The 19,140-nt window shown below is 41.9% G+C and overlaps 1 pseudogene; it reads right to left on the reverse strand.

Annotated features, from left to right (window-relative positions):
- Positions 1-15,093: 15,093 nt before the first annotated feature.
- LOC116480366 (14-3-3 protein theta-like) lies at positions 15,094-15,813 on the reverse strand (annotated as a pseudogene).
- Between the last annotated feature and the right edge of the window lie 3,327 nt (positions 15,814-19,140).

The following is a 19,140-nucleotide window of genomic DNA, read 5'->3' on the forward strand; positions in this document are numbered from 1 at the left end:
GATGGGGAACATTTATTAGAAGCCCTTTTAAATGCCCCTATGCTGCATGGGGGTGCCTCACACAACCCACTACCCCTGCATTATAGTGGGTGCCCCTAATTCTCACATCCAGTCTGTATTAGTCCATTCTCATATTGCTATAAAGAACTACCTGAGACTGGGTTGTTTATAAAGAAAAGAGGTTTAATTGACTCAGAGTTCTGCAGAATGTACAGGAAGCATGGCCAGGGAGGTCTCAGAAAACTTACAATCACAGCAGAAGGTGAAGGGGAAGCAGGCACATCTTACGTGGCCAGAGAAAGAGGAAGAGGATGAAGGGGGAGGTGCTACACACTTTTAAACAACAGATCTCATGAGAACTCACTCACTATCATGAGAACAGCAAGGGGGAAATCTGTTCCCATGATCCAATCACCTCCCACCAGGCCCCTCCACCAATATTATGTATTACAATTGGACATGAGATTTGGGCAGGGACACAGACACAGACACAAACCATATCATTCTGCCCTTGGCCACTCCCAAATCTCATGTCTTTCTCACATTGCAAAATACAATCATCTCTTCTCAACAGTCCACCAAAGTCTTAACTCGTTTCAGCATTAACTCAAAAGTTCGCAACCAAAAGTCTCATGTGAGACAAGGCAAGTCCCTTCCATCTATGAGCCTGTAAAATAAAAAACAAGTTAGTCACTTCCAAGATATAATGGGGCTACAGGCATTGGGTAAATACACTCATTCCAAAAGGGAAAAATCAGCCAAAACAAAGGGACTACAGGCCCCATGCAAGTCCAAAACCCAGAAGGGCAGTCATTAAATGTTAAAGCTCCAAAATAATCTCCTTTGACTCCATTTCTCACATGTAGGCTACACTGATGCAACGGGTGGGCTCCCAAGGCCTTGGGCTGTCCCACCTCTGTGGCTCTGCAGGGTACAGCTCCCTCAACTGATTTCATGGGCTGGTGTTGAGTGCCTACAGCTTTTCCAGGTGCACAGTACAAGCTGTCAGTGTATCTATCATTCTAGGGTCTGGAGGATGGTGACCGTCTTCTCACAGCTTCACTAAGCAGTGCCCCAGTGAGGACTCTGTGTGAGAGTTCCAACCCCATATTTCCCTTCTGCACTGCCCTAGTAAAGGTTCTCCATGATGGCTCAACCCCTGCATCAGAGACTTTTGCCTGATCATCCAGGTGTTTCCATACATCCTCTGAAATCTAGACAGAGGATCCCAAGCCTCAACTTTTGCCCTCTGCACACCTGCAGGCTTAACACCACATAGGAGCTGCCAAGGCTTAATGGCTTGCACCCTCTGGAGCAGCAGCCTGAGACTTATCTGGGGCTCTTTTAGCCATGGCTGGAGCTAACGTGGCTGGGATGCAAGAAGCAGTGTCCCAAGGTTGTGCAGGACATCAGGGCTCTGGGTCCAGTCCACAAAGCATTCTTCCCTCCTAGATCTCCAGGCCTCTGATGGAAGGGTCAGCCACAAAAGTCTCTGATGTCTTCTGATACATTTTCCCCATTGTCTTGGCTACTAACATTTGGTTCCTCTTTACTTATAAAAATTTCTACAGCCAACTTGAATTCCTCCCCCAGAAAATAGGTTTTTGTTTTCTACCACATGGTCAGACTGAAAATTTTCCAAGCATTTATGTTCTGCTCCCCTTTTAAATATAAGTTCCAGTTTCAGATCATCTCTTTGCACACATGGAGGACCATACACTGTTAGAAGCATCTAGACCAAATCTCAAATGCTTTGCTACTTAGAAATTTCTTCTGCCAGATACCCTAAATCATTACTGTCAAGTTCAAATTTCCACAGATCCTTAGATCGGGGCACAAGGCTGCCAGTCTCTTTTCGTAAAGCATAGCAATAGTGACCTTTATTCCAGTTCCCAATAAGTTCCTACTCCATCTGAGACCTCCTCAGCCTGGAATTCATTGTTCATATCACTATCAGCATTTTGGCCACAACCATTTAACAAGTCTCTAGGAAGTTCCAAACTTTCCCTCATCTTCCTGTCTTCTTCTGAGCCCTCCAAAGTGAACAACCTCTGCTCATTACCTAGTTCCAAAGTTGCTTTCACATTTTCAGGTATCTTTATAGCAATGCCCTACTCCTGGTACCAATTTCCATATTAGTCCATTCTCACATTGCTATAAAGAACTACCTGAGAATGGATAATTTATCAAGAAAAGAGGTTTAGCCGGGCGCGGTGGCTCACGCTTGTAATCCCAGCACTTTGGGAGGCCGAGGCGGGCGGATCACGAGGTCAGGAGATCGAGACCACGGTGAGACCCCGTCTCTACTAAAAATACAAAAAAAAATTAGCCGGGCGTGGTGGCGGGCGCCTGTAGTCCCAGCTACTCGGAGAGGCTGAGGCAGGAGAATGGCGTGAACCTGGGAGGCAGAGCTTGCAGTGAGCCGAGATTGCGCCACTGCACTCCAGCCTGGGTGACAGAGTGAGACTCCGTCTCAAAAAAAAAAAAAAAAAAAGAGGTTTAGTTCACTCACAGTTCTGCAGGCTGTATAGGAAGCATGGCTGAGGAGATCTCAGGAAACTTATAATCATGAGAGGGGAAGCAGGCATGTCTTACATGGCTGGAGAAGGAAGAATAGGGAAAAGGGGTAGGTGCTACACACTTTTAAACAACTAGATCTCATGAGAACTTACTATCACAAGAATAGCAAGGTGGAAATCTACCCCTATGATCCAATCACCTCTCACCAGGCCCCTCTTTCAACATTGGGGATTACAATTCAACATGAGATTTGGGCAGGGACACAAATCCAAACCATATCATGATGTAAGCCTGCAACTCTCATTCAGGTTGCTTCACCAACTGACTGGATCCAGTGGATCCTTTCCAGTTATATTCTAAGCTGAATTGTTTTCCTATTCTTTCTATCTGTATTGAGACAATTCTTACTGATATTCAAATGTCACCTCTTTGTATTCTGTCAAGTCTATGTCTGAATCTAGGGTCATAATTCTAAGGTCATTCTAGTGACAAGAGGGTTTTTAAATATTTTTCTGGCCAAGACAAGCAAAGCAAGATAAATACAAAGTATTAAATTTACTTGAATAAATAATCACTGGCACTTAACTAGGTTTAACTGGTTTAGCTCCTTCCTTTCCTTCTTACTCTCTCCCCTCTTGTGCAAACCACCACAATCATATATTATCACTTCACTTATAATGTTAAATCCCTAGTTAATGCATAAGGTAGCTACTGGCTCTAAGTCAGGAGATGAGCTCAGAATTTGGGATAATTTTAGAAATAATGTCACTCAAATGCAAGATGAGTCATCTTAGAAGAAACCCTACCCAAGAGATGATTTGCAAATGTCTCACTAAGGTGTCATGGGACACTTCAGAATTTCATCAGGGCAAGGCAGGTCTCCAAGAAGCAGGCCTGGAATATAATGTGTGCACATTCCATGCATGTACTCCATACGCTGCAGCAAGTGAGAGTAGAAGAGGGTCTGCCAGGAGTAATGGGTTTCCTGGAGCCTAGGAGAAGGTAGCCAAAGAGAAGGACCATGCCTGGTGGCCTGCTGCCCCATGCAAGAGAGAGGCTGTTCTGGCCTCAACAGCTGCTGCTGGCTCTCAGGACCCCATACTACTAGAGTGAAGAGAGGCAGTTCATTCCAGGAACTTGATAGAAATATTCTTTAAAAACATCAGATTTCTTTGGCTCTAAACCTGGCCTCATGAAACAATCTTCTGATTTCTAAGAGGTGCTCTCAGTGTCCTTGATCTCACTCAGAATAAGTTAGTGGCCCATGATTATGCCCTAGGTAGGTTTTCCACCTAGCAGTAGCTTCCCTTGTAAATTGGGTTCTGGGTTTGTAAATCAACTTCCTTTCAGAGCTTGATCTCCTGGGGTAATGGCTGGAATTGAATGTGAGGACCTGCAAAGCTAAAATACAGACATTGCCTGTGTGCTGTTTCACCAAGTAGAGCTCCCTGGATGGGGTCTAAATTGGCCAGTTGATCTTCTGACTGTTAGCTGAGTTTTCTTCAGCTAAACTTTGACTGTGGATCTGGTGGATATAGAATTCGGAATCAGCAGATTCTGATTTTTCTATGGGATAAAACAAATTTTGATGGAAGTGGAAAGAAAAGCTCAAATATGAAAGAAGTTGGCGATTGTTTGCCATCATATGGGAAGTAATGAGCTTTGATGAGGCTTGGTGAATAACAGGGCTGTAGCTAGAGCAGAGACATAAGGATCAGTAGCAGTCAAAGTTGCATGTTATTCCTGACACGGCATGCTCTTTGGGGGTAGCCCAGTGTCATGGGTGGGGAAGCACATGGACTCTGGAGCCAGCTTGCCTAGGACTGAACCCAGGATCTACCACGTACCAACTGCATAACCTTGGGCAAGTAAATTAACTTCTGCATGCCTTAGTTTCCTAAAATGTAAAATGAGTTATTTTAAAGATTAAATGAGATGAGGCACATAATTAAAACTGTGTCTGATACATAGAAAGTGAGACATAAGTGTTTACTATTATATTATTACTAGGTGATAGAATATCTATTGTCTAATAATAATTGTGGAATATCTTATTTTTCATGAATTACATGAGAAAGAGAAAACCAACCAGCTTGTTAAGGAGCTGACATAAAGAATGTAAGGGGCCAAATGCAGTGGCTCATGCCTGTAATCCAAGCACTTTGGGACGCCAAGGTAGGAGGATCACTTGAGCCCCGGAGTTTGGGACCAGCCTGAGCAACATCGTGAAACTCAATCTCTACAAATAATAAAAACTTAGCTGGATGTGTGTTGCAGGAAGTCAGGGACCCCAAACAGAGGGACCAGCTGAAGCCATGGCAGAACATAAATTTTGAAGATTTCATGGACATTTAATAGTTCCCAAAATTAATACTTTTATAATTTCTCACACCTGTCTTTACTGCAATCTCTGAACATAAATTGTGAAGATTTCATGGACATTTATCACTTTCCCAGTCAATACTCTTATAATTTCCTAAGCTTGTCTTTAATCTCTTAATCCCATCATCTTCGTAAGCTGAGGATATATGTCACCTCAGGACCCTGTGATGATTGCATTAACTGTACAAATTGTTTGTAAAACATGTGTGTTTGAACAATATGAAATCTGGGCACCCTGAAAAAGACCAGGATAACAGCAATTTTCAGGGAACAAGGGAGATAACCATAAGGTGTGACTGCCTGCGGGGCCGGGCAGAACAGAGTCGTATTTCTCTTCTTGCAGAAAGTGAATAGGAGAAATATTGCTGAATTCTTTTCCCAGCAAGGAATAACCTTGGGGAAGGAATGCATTCCCAGGTGGAGATCTATAAATGGCCGCTCTGGGAGTGTCTGTCTTATGCAGTTGAAGATAAGGTATGAAATACGCCCTGGTCTCCTGCAGTGCCCTCAGGCTTGCTAGGATTGGGAGATTCCAGCCTGGTGAATTCTAGTCAGGCCAGTTGTCTGCTCTTGAACCCTGTTTCCTGTTAAAATGTTTATCAAGACAATGCATGCCCAGCAGGACATGGATTCTCATCAGTAATTCTAATTTCACCCTTGCCTTGTGATCCTGCTCTGCCATTTGCCTTGTGATCTTTTATTGCCTTTTGAAGCATGTGATCTCTGTGACCCACTCCCTATTCATACACTCCCTCCCCTTCTAAAATCCCTAATAAAAACTTGCTGGTTTTGTGGCCTGAGGTCACCATCACGGTCCTACCAATATGTGATGGCACCTCCAGAGGCCCAGCTGTAAAATTTCTCGCTTTGTACTCTTTATTTCTCAGACTGGCTGACACTTAGGGAAAATAGAAAAGAACCTACATTGAAATACTGGGGGCTGGTTCCCCCAATAGATGTGGCGGCACACACTTGTAGTCCCAGCTACTTAGGAGGCTGAAGCAGGAGAATCCCTTGAGCCCAAGAGGTGGAGGCTGCAGTGAGCCATGATAGCACCACTGAACTCCAGCCTGGGTGACAGAGCAAGAGACCTTGTCTAAAAAAATACAAATAAATAAATAAGGATTTGTTAGCTAATTCTTAAGTCTATAATTTTTTATGAAGAGCAATGGCCAAGGCTTTTATTTGAATTCATTCAGGCAGGATTTATTTTTATTATTCAAGAACTGTTTACATAGCCCATATTAAATGCCAGACACGGAATAAGGGCATTGCAAATACTAACTCATTTAATCTTCTGTAACAATCATTTGCTATTATTAACATGTCAATTCTACAGGTGAGGAACCAAGTGAGATGAAAGCTGAGGTTCTAACCTGGGCAGTCAGGCTCCAGTGACATGTGCTGAACCACTGTGTGACACTGATGTCTCCCACCTCCACACAGAATTGTAACTGCAGAGCAAGTGGATTCAAGAGCCTGCAGCTCAACAAACAGCTCTGATGCAATGCATTTTTTCACCTGTTTGTCTTGTTTAAATTTTTTTCTTCATCAGATTGGTATAAGAAAAGAAATTATAGTTTTCATTATCTGAATTGGGCTTAAGGTATACAGAATTTAATTTTTCTTATTGGGATAATAGAGCCAAAAGAAATTAACCACTTGGGGTCATCAGGCAACTGTAGTGCCCCAGGCTTTACATTGAACCTACACCAAGGATAACAATGTCACTCTCAGTCAGGTCAGCCAAAGTGAAGGCCTGTGAGCTCTTGTAGTAGGTATACGATAAGAATTAAATCTAGTAAATTCCTGCCTAGCCTGGAATGCATATAATTTTGAAGGCACATTACTGGCCTCACAAAGTTTCTTCTCTTTTTAGAACTTCTGGTGCTGCAAGGATTAAACTCAGTAAGTACGGTGTTTATTTGTTAATAAGAAAGAAATTAGGCAGGTGATTTCTTGAGGCAATCAAAGCCCCATGTTGCTTTTGCTTCTAACAGTGTAAGTCTAACCCATAACAGAATTAAAGGACAGGAACTGTGTTTATTTATCTCTTATCTATTTATTTATCTCTTATGTTATTTGCACCCAGTGATCAGCTTGTGTTTATTCCATTCAATTGAATCTATTTATTTATCTCTTATGTTATTTGCACCCAGTGACCAGCTTGTGTTTATTCCATTCAATTGAATCTTGAGATGCAACAGAAATGTGCTGGGTTAAATATTTGACTGGGAAGAAATATACTGAGTCTTAGCTGAAATCTTAACAGCAATTATCTTTGGGTAGTCTGATGCCTGTGGTTTTTATTTTCTTCTTTATACATTTGATATTTCCCCTAAACCACAATCTTAGGTGTTCACAACAGAAGACTACTTAGAGAAAGAAGAGAACCCTTCTCTCTATCTCATTCCTTTTCAAATTGTGGTTTTTATTTTTACAAACAGTATATGGGCACACAGACAACCAAATAGTTACAAGGGCTGTTATGAAAACCCACAGGAGCTCCTCCCCTATTTCCTTCCATTTCCCACTCCACAGAGGATACCACTTTGGATTATTTTAACCAATTCCTTTTAGTTTAATCATGATGGTTATTTCTCTCTCTTGCAGCAGTTTGAGCAGAAGCAGGCCAAGGTGGCATGGTAGCTCCCCAGTGTCTAAAGGCCTGACTCCTTTTACCTTGCTTTACCATCTTTAGGTGTTGTTCTTATTCACATGTTCCAATATGGCTCATCACCAAGTTTTAATTCCAACCAAGAGAAAAGGAAAAATAGGAACAAAGAGCACATACTCCTTTCTTTTAGGGATGTGAGTTATAAGCTGCACAAATTTTTTACCAGCATACCATTAGCCAGATTTTAGTCATAAGTCCACATCCAGATGGAAGAGAGGCTAGAAAATTATTTCTTTCACTGAGCAGTAATATGCCCAACACTGAAAATTCCTTTTACTACTATAAAAAGGAGAAAATGGGTATTAATTTCTACCCCCCATGCACAGTGATTGGTTCATGAATGGGTTATTGAGGTGGGAAATTAAAGAAAGAAAGAGAAATAAAATTAAAAAGAGAAATAAGCTTTCCTGTATTAGGCTGACTTGTCCCAGAGGCAGCAACAGGCACAGCCCAGAACCAGGAAAAGTCTTGATAATACTATCTAATGTGCCCTGAAGACTCTCCCAGCACTCCCTCAACATAGGGAGGAGAAAAACAAATTTTCTTTTCTCTTATGGTATGAGTTTATAGATTCCTGTTCTCTGTAACTAGTCAATTCAAGTATTCTGTTTTATCTAAGTGGTATAGTGAATGCCCTTAACCATCTGAGCAGGCCTGAGATACAGCCATCTGGGTGCCATAGTGGAGGTCATGGAATAAGCCATGATAGGCACTAGGGCAAACCCAGATAACAAACATCTGGGCTGCATAGCAATCGTCATGTGTAATCCTGAGTTATGAGCCTGTCACAATTTGATTAACTGTCTTTGTTCTGCCTCAGTATCCTTGCTTTTGCACCATGGTAAGCCTGCTTCAAGCTAGCCCACCCCCTTTTTGAAGTGTGTATAAAAGTTAAGTGCTGTCTTTGTTCTAAGCCCAGTTTTTGGATAAGTCTGCTGGGTCTGAGCGTACTCAATAAAGATCCTCCTGTATACACCCCAAGGTCTCTCTTGTCCTACTAATTCCTGCAACATTATGACCCAAGCCAGGCCAATGAGAGTCAATACTGAGGTTTGTGCTAAAATTATTATTATTATTTTTTTTGAGATGGAGTCTCGCTCTGTCACCCAGGCTGGTGTGCAATGGCACAATCTTGGCTCACTGCAAGCTCTGCCTCCCAGGTTCATGCCATTCTCCTGCCTCAGCCTCCCAAGTAGCTGGGACTACAGGCACCTATCACCACGCCTGGCTAATTTTCTTTTTTTTTTTGTATTTTCAGTAGAGACGGGGTTTCACCATTTTAGCCAGGATGGTTTTGATCTCCTGACCTCCTGATCCGCCCGCCTCAGCCTCCCAAAGTGCTGGGATTACAGGCATGAGCCACCATGCCTGGCCAGTGCTAAAATTATTATGAAACTTGCAATGCTGATAGAACATACCCTTGACTACTGGCCATCCTGACCATGTCAAGGAGACAGCTTGACTGAGAATGACATCAACACAATGAGAATGGAACCATGAGATGGAGAGAGACAGTGTACTAATGACAGAGTTTAAGGCCCTGAATCTAACTGGGTAGTTTCTTCTGTAAATGTTTTCTCTTTGAACAGAATACTGCATACTAAGATGTTGAACCTTTAGAGTTTCATCACTGTTCTTCATCCTGGCTGTATTAAAATGTCCCAGGACAAACCTGGGATTTGTCCTTTGAATTGCCACCTAGAATTGCACAATGTGCAATTCAGCAAACTTGCTGTGTGGGATACTAGCTAGAATTTACAAAATCTCTCCTTGACAGATGTTTCTCTCATTCTACTTTCATGTGTTACATAATGTCAGGAGGTGGATATCTTGCTACTTCTGCTATTTTCACTCCCACTGCTCTAAGTGGAGCTGCACTGACTGCTGACCTAGATGCACATGAGTATGTGGTCTGTGTCCTTGCTGTTTTCCTAGTGTTCCTGTACCTTGAACTTCCCAATTATATTAGCCAATACAGTCTCTTTTTGCCTAAGCCACTTTCAGTTGGATTTCTGTCACCAGAAACCAAAATAATCCTGACTAATGCCCCAAGTAAGCCCTGTTCAAGGAAGAGAATTTGCATCATATTCTAAATGTTCTAGCCTCAATGGCTTTTCCTAAACTGGAGAATAAAATTTAAAAGATTGATATGTATATCTTTTCCTTGGGAACATACATATAAATATAAAATTATATTTTTGAAGGTTAGAAGGACACACATCAAACTAGTAACAGCGAGTTACTTCCTGAGAAACAGTAAGCAGAGCAGAATTAGGGATAATAATCAAAAGAGCCTTTGGTTTTATCTGTAATATTCCAATTTTAAACATAAGTTTAAAATATTGTGATTTTTAAGTTAGTAATAAAAAAACTTCTAAAAAGCAAGATTTTCTTTTCTTCTCCTCTACCAGTCCATTCCTGAATAGTTCAATTCAAAAACAAGGTAAGCATGCATGTTGAAGGGAGGTGGCAGTGCATGATAGGAACCACAATGGCCAGAAGGAAGTGTCAGAGCACAAGAAGGTTGAAGAGGGAGTCCATGAAGGAAGGCTGTTTGGGATGAAGTGTTGGAGCCCAAGTGGGGCATGAAGGAAATATGTACACAAGAGGGGCAATGGTGGGCCAGGCATGGTGGCTCATGCCTGTAATTCCTGCACTTTGGGAGGCCAAGGCAGGTGGATCACTTGAGGCCAGGAGTTCGAGACCAGACTGGCCAATATTGTGAAAGCCCATCTCTACTAATAATGCAAAAATTAGCTGGGCATGGTGGCAGACACCTGTAATCCCAGCTACTTGGGAGGAGAATTGTTTGAACGTGGGAGGCAGAGGTTTCAGTGAGCTGAGATTGCGCCGCTGCACTCCAGCCTGGGTGACAGAGCAAGACTCCATCTAAAAAAAAAAAAAAAGGGCAATGGCAGGAGTTTTGAACAATAAGTAAATCTACAAGGGCAATGAAAATTAGAGTGCTCACTGGGAAGGGATTAAGAAATATGGAAAGATAAATGTAAGAACATAGATGAAGGGGTGGCCTGCCCTTCCACACCTGTGGGTGCTTCTCGTTAGGTGGGACGAAAGACTTGAGAAAAGGAATAAGACACAGAGACAAAGTGTAGAGAAAGAAAAGCGGGGCCCAGGGGACTGGTGCTGTGCTTACAGAGGACCCACACCGGCACCGCCTCTGAGTTCCCTTAGTATTTATTGACAATTATCTTTACCATCAAAAAGATAAGAGAGTGACTGGACAATAGGCCTGGTAACATCAATAAGTTTAAAAGAAAATGCTGTGCCTTTGAGATGCATATGGAACATCTCCATAAACCTTTTAGCAGTATTGCTCCAGCAAGCCCCACCTTAATCCTAAAGGCGGGTTTTCTCCTTACTCAGTAAACAAAGCACACAAAGGGTTTTACCTGGAGATGTTCCATCGCCCAGGGACGGGCAGGAGACGAATGTTTTTCTTTTTCTCTAGATTTAAGAGAATGGTGATGACCTTTAACCATAAGCAGCTTTTAGGCACTTGTTTAACAAAGCACATTCTGCACCGCCCAAAATCCTTTTAACCTTAAGTCACCACAGCACATGTCTCTTGCAAGGACAATGTTGGGGGTAGGGTCACAGATTAACAGCATCTCAAATACAGAACTAAATGGAGTCTCTTATGTCTACTTCCTTCTATATAGACACAGTAACAGGCTGATCTCTCTTTCTTTTCCCCACACATAGAGAGGAAACAACCACTCTCTCTCACTACTTAATCAACACAGAATACTTCTGTGGCCACAGATGTGTGAGGATTTTTCCTCACAGTGAACCCTGAAAATGTGAGACGGGTTTCAGTTAATTTAGAAAGTTTATTTTGCCAAAGTTGAGGACATGTGCCTATGACACAGCCTCAGGAGGTCCTGATGACATGTGCCCAAGGTGGTCAGAGCACATTTTGGCTTTATACTTTTTAAGGAGATATAAGACATCAATCAACACTCGTAAGATGAACATTGGTTTGGCCTGGAAAGGCTGGACAACTCAAAGTGCGGAGGGGACTTCCAGGTCATAGGTAGATAGGAGACAAATGGTATAATTCTTTGGAGTATCTGATTAACCTCTCCAAAGGTGGGAATCAGATATGCATTTATCTCAGTGAGGAGAGGGATGACTTTGAATAGAATGGGAGACAGGTTTGCCCTAAGCAGTTCCCAGCTTGACTCTTCCCTTTAGTGATTTTGGGGACCCAAGATATTTTCCTTTCACACCACTAACAACCAATTCTCCAGCACAATCTCCAAAGGATACAGCTGGGTGTCCTCTAATTCAATTCAATTCTAATACTACCTACCTGGGAATAATGTCAGATTCCACAGGTTGAGGGCTCAGTCCCATAAGATTATTCCAGCTTCTGATACCAATTATAATAAGTTGTCACATATAATTCTGACAGATCAGCTATAAACTAGGGTTCCCACTCTCCCCTCCTCAGGTTTGATTGTTACTAGGATGGCTCACAGAACTCAGGGAAACACTTAATTTACCCATTTATTATTAAGGATATGACAAAGGATACACATGAACAGCCAGATGGGAGAGGCACATGGAATGAGGCTAGTAGGAAGGGAACAAAGCTTCCATGCCCTCCCCAGAACTCCCTCCGGGCAACTCCATGTATTCAGTTATCTGGAAGCTTCCAGAACTCAGTCCTTTTGGGTTCTTTGGGTTTTTAATGGAAGCCTCATTTTGTAGACACAATTAATTAAATCATTGGCCATTGGATTATCAACTCAAACTTAAGCTACTCTCTGCTCCCCAGAGGTTGAGGGGGTAGGGGGATGGACTGAAATTTTCAACCCTCTAATCTACATGGTTGGTTTCCCTGGCAACCAGCCTCCCTCTGAAACTAGGGCCCCAGTCACCAGTCATCTCATTAGCATACAAAGGACACTCTTATTGCTCTAGAGATTCCAAGGATTTTAGGAGCTATATGTCAGGAGATGGGGATGAAGGTCAAATATATATTTCACAATATCACAGGAGAAAACTGGAATGAACCCTGAGATTTTGAATTGGCATTGAAGGTATCCATGTTAAAGCATACCATTGGCCCACAGACAAGATAAACTCATGGCAACTGAGGTGCTCAAATTTAAAACAGAGCCAAGTGGCCACGGCTGGATTTGGGAAAAGTCATGTACTGTCTGTTCTCAGAAGATGTTGTAAAAATATCATAGGACCTCCATTTCTATAATCAAGCTAAACCAGTTGCTGTTGCTGTTAAGATAAACGGGGGCCAGCAAGCACCCCCATCGGCCATTTTAAAGAAACACCTGAAAAGAGACTTCTGGTTTGGGGCTTGGAAATAAACCAATCAGAGATAACCTGCCACAGCCAATCAGGGATCAGCTGTATCAACCAATCAGGGCTTAGCTGCGCCAATGAGTCCGAACTAAGGAAGTTTCAATCTTTCATTTGCATAAACAGACCTGATTGAGAACCTGGAAAGGAAATTTTGCTATAAAACCAAAACCTCTCTTTGCTCTCTGGAATGCACCTTCATTTTACACTGAAGGCTGGACCCAGCTTGGAAATTGCTCACTGGAATTAGGTTACTTTCCTCCAAATTCCTTTTCAGATAACATTTTTTAAAGTTTTAAAATGTTCACTTTATTTCACATGACACTTAACCAGATACCATTTATATCTGAGGAAGAGATAGCCCAGGAGACTGATCTATAGTAAAACATTCTAAGAAATGCCGTCCAATCTTATACATGTCCAGGCATCCCTAGACAAGAATATCATGATGCAGAAATATAGGTATCACTACCATATTTTACACAAAAGGGAAATTATCAATAAACTTTAGGAAGTAGTAAATTCACCTGTCCCTTAATATAGGAATATGCAATTGTTACAAAGCCATAGTAAATGGTTTATATTAGGTTGGTGCAATTGTAATTGTGGCTCTGCCATTACTTTTAATGTAATTTTATTTTATGTTATTCTGCTGTTACATAGAGCATAACATTTTCACAAAGCTTTTTTGGGATTTAGTCAATGATGAGCAACACACAATAGTTGTCCAACTAAATAACAATCACTAGACAAACAGGACACCCTCTTACATATACAAAAATATGCATGGAAATGTACTAAAGTTTTAGACTTGGACTTGTGTGCTTTGTTTCCCCTTTCTAGTGTGTTAAGAAGTGACATGTACTTCAGTTTGCCAAAAGAAATGCTAGTATTCTGGCAGCAACATGCTACTTCTATTACATAGCAAAGTAGATACCAGAACTATAAAGGCAGGAAGGGTAAATGAATTTTTATTGGGAAGGAAACCTGCCAACTTAAACAGCAGCAAATGAAGAGTGAATAAGGAAACTCTTATTTGCTCTTTCCACAGATACACATGACTTCCATAATATGTGATATAGGAGACATTTCAATTTGTGACGCCTCAACCCAGAAATGGCAAGCGCTTTTCCATTCAATCTGATATTTCTGGATTTCTACTAAAAAGAATACATTAAGAGCATGGAAAAGTTGATTATTGAGAAGAAACCCCCAAAGAGTAAGGGAGGGAATGTAGAAATTAAGAAGTTACACGGAACACTGCTGGGGATAGGCCCCCAAATCTGGCCATAAACTGGCCCTGAAACTGGCCATAAACAAAATCTCTACAGCACTGTTATATGTTCGTGATGGCCATAATGCCCACGCTGAAGGCCGTGGGTTTACCGGAATGAGGGCAAGGAACACCTGGCCCACCCAGGGCAGCAAACTGCTTAAAGGCATTCCTGAACCACAAACAATAGCATGAGCAATCTGTGTGTTAAGGACATGTTTCTGCTGCAGATAACTAGCTAGAGCCCATCCCTTCGTTTCAGCCCATCCCTTTGTTTCGGCCCATCCCTTTGTTTCCCATAAGGAATACTTTTAGTTAATCTATAATCTATAGAAACAATGTTTATCACTGGCTTGCTGTCAATAAATATATGGGTAAATCTCTGTTCATGGCTCTCAGCTCTGAAGGCTGTCAGTCCCCTGATTTCCCACTCCACACACTATATTTCTGTGTGTGTGTCTTTAATTCCTCTAGCACCCCTGGGTTAGGGTCTCCACAACTGAGCTGGTCTTGGCAGAACATTCTTTAAATTATAATTAACTACATTTTTATATCTTCACAGTAATACAAAACACAGTCATTTGCAAAACTGGTTCAGATTACTTAAATACCAGATACATTTTTTAGTTCTCTGCATAAGCATTTGGAAGGTACTTATGTTTATATGAAATTAAGCTATGAATGCTTTTCTACAGCAGTAACTGCACACCAGGAAGGCCAAGACAAACACAAATCAGGGAATGGAGTTTTCCCAAAGCTGCAGTGTGAAAAGACTATAAACGGTTAATTCCAAGCACATGATTGGGTTTCTTTTGCTATAGGAAATCCAAGTGGAATAAGGAATGGAGATGCATAAAAAGGTTTCTTGAAGGGAGGAAGGATGACACCCTTTATGCATTTAGTTTTCAGCCCCTTCTACTGCATCACATTCTTCCTTGCACTGTCTGATATTCATAGTGTTAGGTTGTCTCTAAGCAGATAAGGGTGCTGTCTTTGTATGAATCTTCATTCCGTGTATCAAGTTCTGCAGTGTATCTGTTTTATTCAGCATGCAGGTGAGCTCTGAGTTATTAAGGATCTCACAGTAAAATACAGAAAAGTTAAGAGCAAGCCCCAGGTAGATTGGGTGGGTGAATTGCCTCTCTTTCTTGCTTATATCAAATGCCTCTTGGTAAGCTCCTTGGGAATTATCTATCTTGTTTTCAATCATCACCACTTGCAACTTCGGCAAGGTACAGGAAGTAATCTCCCTTCATTTTCAATTAGAAGACCGTACTCTCTGGATTAGTTGCATCAGCTATTAAATACTTATCCAGCAATTCCAGGACTGTGGTACAGATAGATCTCAGCTCAGACTCTACTTTCTCCTGATAGCCCTTAATCAGCTGCAACTTCTTGTTGGAGGTAACAGTTTTCTGCTCAATGCTCAAGATGACCCTCTAGGTGGACCTGTGATCCCCTGACCATGTTTGTGTAGGCCACTGAAAGCAGGTTGAGCTCCTCGATGAACAGCTTTGTGCCCTGCTATGTCACAGCCTTCACCCAGGTAGTGATGTAGTCATACCATCTGGCCAGCTCAGCCAGCTTGGCCTTCTAGGATCAGCTCCGTCTTCTCCATGGCAGGCACAGGGCTGCGACTGGGACAGAGGCAGAGGATGAGAAGAGTGAGGGCAAGCCCCAAGCCAGATTGAGAGGAGTTCTCAAGAGCTTCTGCGCAAAGCCATCCCTAAGGAGAGCCTAGCTGCTCCGTGAGGGCAGTGCCTTGCTCAGGCCCTCAAGCCCAGCACCGCTGGAGGAGGCACATGGGCCCATCCTGGCACTCCCTTTTTCAGAGAACTTTCATTCACATTCTTGGCATCAGAAGTGGGATTTGAAGCAAACTACAACTCTCCTCCCTGCATCATCCTAAACCAATACATTGGGGCCTGCAAGAGCCCCTTGGACTCAGTTGTCTTCTTGGCCTCGGTTGTCTTCAGGATGGGAGGTGAGTAGGGGGGTGGCCTCCAGTAAGTCCTCTTGAATTCCCATGCTTTGGCTAAGGTCTCACAGACTTAATTTTCTTCAGGAAGCCTGTTCATCTGGCTCCACAAGGTACCCATTTGCGGGATATGCTTGCACTTTGTGGGGTACCCTAATACTTCATGAGGTGTGCTTACACTTCAGTTTTGCCAGGATGCATGGACTTCTACTGCACTTGAAAGGATGCATTTGTCAGGTCAGTGCAAAAGTTTTGTGGAGACATTCAAGCTAAGGACACTAGAAGGGAAGGGATGTCTTTGTTAAGTCAGTGCAATGGGTAGCTTGTATTTTAAGTTTTCTCTGCTGCTCAGCCACTTTTCAGCACTCCAGCTGGCTTTATAAGCAAAAATTATAATCCAGGGAGTTACAATTGGCTAAGTCTCTGGACAAAAATTACCTAGGACAATCCTAAACTTCCTTAGCAGAAATGGAGCTCTTTTGAAATTTCAAATGTTCCTGCGTGCACAATTGGAATAGAAAACACCAAAACTGCCAGAGATAATGGAGTTTTGTTTTTTTTTTTTCAGGTGAGATCTGTCACATTCAAGGTGGTATGGCTGCAGACAGAAAGTCTTTTTTTCCCAATTGGCCTTTTTTTTTTTTTTTGAAGCAAGTTATCTACAAATGGTTTAGCACCAGGTTTCCCAGGAATGTGCATTACATAACAGGCAAGGGGGTGGCTGCACCTTGTTTCCCAGGACTAGGGGCTCTCTGCACTGCAACTGGCCCTTTTGAAAGTTATTTTATTTTATTTTACTTACAGTTCTGGGATACATGTGCAGAACATGTAGGTTTGTTTTATAGGTATACATGTGCCATGATGGTTTGCTGCATTTATCAACCCATCATTTACATTTTAAGCCCCACATGTATTAGCTATTTGTCCTGATGCTCTCTCTCCACTTGCCCCCACCCCCCAACAGGCCTCAGTGTGTGTTGTTCCCCTCCCTATGTTCATGTGTTTTCACTGATCAACTCTCACTTATGAATAAGAATATATGGCATTTGGTTTTCTATTCCTGTGTTAGTTTGCTGAGGATGATGGTTTCCAGCTTCATCCATGTCCCTGCAAAGGACATGATCTCATTACTTTTTATGGCTGCATAATATTCCATAGTGAATATGTACCACATTTTGTTTATCCAGTCTATCATTGATGGGCATTTGGGTTGGTCCTTTAGAAAATTCCAAACAGAATCAAAAGGCTACTATTCCCTCCCTTAAGAGAACATAATTCCAGGCTTGATGTGATGGCTCATGCCTATAATCCCAGCACTTTGGGAGGACAAGGTGGGTGGATCACTTGAGGTCAGGAGTTTGAGACCAGCCCGGGAAACATGGTGAAACCCCATCTCTACTAAAAATACAAAACTTAGCTGGGCGTGGTGGCGCACACCTGTAGTCCCAGCTACTTGGGAGGCTGAAGCACGAGAATCACTTGAACCAGGGAGGTGGAGGCTGCAATGAGCTGAGATTGCACCACTGCACTCCAGCCTGGGTGATAGAGTGAGACCTTGTCTCAAAAAAAGAGAGAGAGACAGAGAGAGAAAATAATTCAAAATTGAGTGAATGCCTTAATGAAATAGAAAGAGAGATTAGAGCTTGTAAGCCTGAAACTAAAACTGCAAAAAAATCCTCTGGAAGAAACTTCTTCCACTAGACTCCCCTTTCTGCCACTCTTCCTGTCTTCATTCCCCTTTCTGCCACTCTTCCTGTCTTCCTGTCTTCTTCCAGTCTTTCTTTCAGAAAATCTTTTGCCACCTGTCCTTTATCCTTCACTTTCTCCTTCCTCTTTCACTCTTTCAGCTGGTTATTTTGGAAACATTTCTAAATTTTTTCTGAACTTCTCTGTGTGTTTTCTTGTAAAATCCTGTGAGAAATTCCTGCAATTTTATGTTACCTTGATATCCATTTTAATCCTCTTCCAACACACCCAGACTTCTTGAAAAAGCTTAAATTCTTTCTGTGCTTGAGGTATAAATTTGCTACCCTATTTTCTTTTCTTTTTTTTTTTTTAAGCAATTTAATCAGAGGCTTCCAGCTTCATCCATGTCCCAGCAAAGGACATGAACTCATCTTTTTTATGGCTGCATAGTATTCCATGGTGTATATGTGCCATATTTTCTTTTTTTATTTTATTTTATTTTATTATTATTATACTTTAAGTTTTAGGGTACATGTGCACAACGTGCAGGTTTGTTATATATGTATACATGTGCCATGTTGGTGTGCTGCACCCATTAACTCGTCATTTACATTAGGTATATCTCCTAATGCTATCCCTCCCCCATCCCCCCCACCCCACAACAGTCCCCAGAGTGTGATGTTCCCCTTCCTGTGTCCAAGTGTTCTCATTGTTCAATTCCCACCTATGAGTGAGAACATGCAGTGTTTGGTTTTTTGTCCTTGCGACAGTTTACTGAGAATGATGATTTCCTGTTTCATCCATGTCCCTACAAAGGACATGAACTCATCATTTTTTATGGCTGCATAGTATTCCATGGTGTATATGTGCCAAATTTTCTTAATCCAGTCTGTTGTTGTTGGACATTTGGGCTGGTTCCAAGTCTTTGCTATTTTCTTTAAAGCTCAGTAAAGGCTTCAGCCATGTGGAACAGATAAATTTCAACCTGTTCCATTTACAGAAATGCAGTTGGAATAAAATTGCTTTTTTAAACTAATGCATTTTACTTAACTTATGGCTAAGTTTTAAAACAAAAGCTATAAGATCTTTGTGTTTGTATTTTTGTGTGTATATATGTATATATATGTTTACATATCTATTCATATATTGTCTATAGTTCCAAATTGTTTTATAAATAAATGAGTACTTGCCAGGTGCAATGGCTTGTGCCTGTGATCCAAGCTCCTCAGGAGGCTGAGGTGGGAGGATCACTTGAGCCCAGGACTTTGAGGCTGCAGTCAG

This window comes from Hylobates moloch, unplaced genomic scaffold, assembly GCF_009828535.3.
Source record: "Hylobates moloch isolate HMO894 unplaced genomic scaffold, HMol_V3 SCAFFOLD_13, whole genome shotgun sequence".
NCBI classification, from domain to species: Eukaryota; Metazoa; Chordata; class Mammalia; order Primates; family Hylobatidae; genus Hylobates; species Hylobates moloch.